This window comes from Nymphalis io, chromosome 7 (genome assembly GCF_905147045.1).
Source record: "Nymphalis io chromosome 7, ilAglIoxx1.1, whole genome shotgun sequence".
Classification (NCBI taxonomy): Eukaryota; Metazoa; Arthropoda; class Insecta; order Lepidoptera; family Nymphalidae; genus Nymphalis; species Nymphalis io.
Window position 1 is genome coordinate 6,400,452 of NC_065894.1, and position 4,163 is coordinate 6,404,614.

Sequence of the window (4,163 nt, forward strand, 5' to 3'; positions counted from 1 at the left end):
ACACTAGGGAAAGATAATAATATAAATTCAACGGCAATTAAGTTTAAGCAAAAATGCAATTTATTTATTTCTAAACTTTTTCCTATTTGGTTTGTCTATTGTACGACAAACTCGAAAATTAGATTACAGCGGGGTGTCCGTCCGCTGACAAAAACAAGCACTGGACGTTGCAATAATAGTAACTCTTATAAATTTGTTCACATTCGCAAAACAGGATGAAATAAATTCATCCTTTCATTAAAAAACACATTCATTTAAAAAAAATGACAAATAATATCGAAACATCTATCAGCACATGAATAAACTATATCACATTAATCCTTGAGCTTTTCTTTGCGGCCGATTCTTTGAAATTCGGAAGCCGGACTGAAGGGCTTTTAAAGACAGCTACGCGTGGGTTTAGCTTATAATTGGCTCCATTATATTGGCCACCGGAAAGAAGACCCACGTCAAGGCATCGCGCCGTAAAAGGATTTGTAATCTCAACATAAGAGAGAATATTAACGTGCTCGTACTATTATAGTCAGACAGACAGACTGACGCCAAAGTCTACAGAAATTTACGAGTTATTGAAATTGTAATGAATATGTTTTTAGTTATTTTACATATTATATTACGAATTACATTGCTGATTTTATAATATTATATATTTGTTTTATTAAAATTGTTTTATGTAGGCAGTTGGTAAACCTTTGTAAGAAGACGTGTGTAGATACAATTTTGATAAGAAATACTGATTTTATCAATATTGTGAAGTACTTTTACAATATTTAAAGATAATAAACAATATTGATAACAACGATTTAATGTCTATCTATTGGTATTGTTCGATAACATTAAGTATCGCAATGATTTGTACCTAATTGGTAATATTATTGATTACAGCTGAGATATTTCGCGCTACTACATACCTACATTTACCAAGAAAACAATAAATATCCATACTTATATCTAGACCGTAATTTTCCTGTGTATAATACTATATATCTGTATATATTTAAAAAAAAACAATTGTTGGGAATATTATTGTTGATTCAATATCCTAACAAAATTATTGAAAAAAATGTCATGTCATCATCAACATCATGGATCTGACTAAAATACCGCTTATGTATGCCGTTATTTTTTTTTATAGTTCTATAATTTAAGCATTGTTTTAAACAAATATGTATATACGACTCGATATGTATTCGTGCTGTGTGTTAACTATTACAGAATATCTATACTTTTAAAGAAGTTAAAGTTGGTACAAAACAATAATAGACTGTATATTTGTAAGCCGGATTCAATGTATTCTCCAAGGGTGTTCAATCAAATAATTTGTTATTACACCAGAAATGACACAGCTAACATTAACGAATTTCTTCTATTGACGGGTACTATGACTAAAGTTATTTGAAGTAAGTTTTATGCAACCGTGTGAAGCGTAAAATTGATTGGGTCCAGTTATTTACGAAACGGAAGTTTCGGCCCAATCATTTGTTGAATTATTTCATTCATAAGTTCTACAACTCGTTGTAGTAAGGGCCACTCGCAGGTAGTTTTTTGTTTACGCAGTCCGTTTCATATTTTCTCATTCAACCTTTTTTGCATTTGCCCATTATGGTTCTTTAGTGCGTGGAGTAAAGCGAGTGAGAGTACTTTATTTTACAATAATTGCTCTTGCAAATTATAACTGTAAGTTTTATTTTTATATTTAAAGTTTTTTAAATGTTGTAGCAAAAAGTGTTTTTTTTGTTTGACACAAGTAATCGAAATCCTCAATTCTCAATATAAAATAAGAATTGAAGATTTTTCTGAAATAACAAACATACTTGTGCGACAAAATCAGTTTTATTTCTTTATAACTTTATTCGTACTTACGAAGAGCCTTAGAACCAAAGCGAATGGTTAATACGCGAACTTTCATATGATATATTTTGACTCAACTACTTCGCACTTTTAGGATAAACCTTTCATAGTCATATTAAATACAATTGTTTTTGATTTCAATGACCCTTTCAACAGACTTAAGATGAATAATTTCTTTACTATTGAACGGAATCAAAAGCGGACACTTTAAAGAATATTTGAATGGACATCTATTTAGTGCTACAAGTGTTTTTACGCAAAAAATCTTAAGTCAGGTAATGTCCGGATGCGAATGAGTTGGTGACTCGGTTCCCACGATGTAGCCTCAGCTATTACTGTTTATTAAGTCTCGACTTCGACACTTATTTATCCTTTTGTTTATTGTAAAAGATCACTTGTCACACAAAACAATTTGAATAAACATAGAACAGGGTGACTGGTCTGAAACAATAACTTACTCTTAGTTTGAGAGTTATTAAACAGTTAGTCACGAATATTCTTAATTTTAAAAGAACTCACAAAAGCAGAGGTAGTACTGACAAGATTTTTTGACGCAACCGTCAATTAAAAATAATCAAATCAAATTAAATCAACAATAATTTTAATTATTAAAATATAACAATCTCTCTTTATTTTGGCGAAATAGTCTAATGCTACTAGACTATAGATTCTCACTTAGAATTCCGATTGTTCGGACATCCGCACGGAAATGTCCGGTTACTATTTAGTTGTGGTCGGCTGTATATACTGACTGCACCACTATGAGCATGAATGAACTGACCACCCAGTGAGTCCGCGTAGTGATCCTCGCCGCAATGTGCAGCAATAAGAAAGTTTGATTTTATATTGTTCATATTCTAATATTAACTCTATTAATTAATTACGTTTACATTTTATTTGTTTTATATTAATTCAAGTAATTAAATTTAAAGTTATTTTTAATCTGTCGCAAAATAGTTATGGGATTGTTAAATATTAAAAGCAATAATACAATCAATAATATGGCGTTTATTTGCTAAACAATACTACGTCGGTAACCGAAATATTAACGTACAATAACATGTTATATTAACGTACATTTATTAACTATATTATTAACGAATTAGAACATTATACTAGCGATAAAATATGTAATTACAAAATTGTTACTTGTCTGAACAGCATCGCTGTACTGAATAGCAAATGGCGAGATGGGTGCCAACATTTATCGACCTTAGCCTTAATACACACTGTTCTCGTTTATTGACGGTCAATTTATTTTTAAGCTGCTCAATTATCTTGCATGCCAAAGAAAAGAGTCACAAAAAATATAATTTCGAATATTAGATTTGGATGAATTTAATATGAAAGCAAAAAAGTAGGTTTGCTTCTGCCTACAATATTATCTCTTATTTGACGTCCAAAGAGGTGATATACATATTACGCATTATGTTTTCTTAACATAACATAAAAACATCTTGCTGAAACGAATTTAATAGAAACGTAATCAAGAGTTCGTTATCCGTAGAAATATTACGTAACTACACACAAGCCTAAAAACATACACACAATATATATACATACATACATACATACGAGGTAGGATTAAAAGGAAGAGAATATGATTTTAAAAACAGCCATAGCAATATTTTTTTAAATATTACGTTATTTTAATGAAGTTTCTTAAGGTGTTACTAGAAGCAATGACAATATATAATCTTAAAATCAATTTTATTACATATATTACATTGTATAACATATCAGCCTTAGAAACGAGAAAGTGTTGTATATATGAATATTCAAAACTTTCTCGTTTCTAATCCCCGTGTCATTAGATACGTTAGTTACGTCCATTTATCACACCTTTAATTCCAGCCCACATTATCCTATTGTGGACAAGCGTTATTCTGTAAACGCTGCTTATTATAGAATCTTACTTTGTATAAAAATATGTGCTCGAGTATAAAGGTAAACATTGATTTTTTCAACTATCTAGAGAGAATACATATTTGGGATGCCACTGACAGACGGACAAAAGGACAATGAGGGATGTATCTTGAATGCCGACCGCACACTATGCGCGTGAGCACCCAACGGACGATCAATAAACTTACAAAACTGCATTGATTGTATTTAAACTGTAGTAGTAAAATACATTGATTACACTTACATACTAAGCAATGAAAAACATTCTAGGACAAAACTACAACGAAGACATTATTTTGCTTATATATTTAATCGTAATAAAATAAATTTTAATTATGTTTGGAATTTTATGACACACATAAAAACTGTGTATTTTTTAGCATCCGCCATTTTGAAACGAATAAATC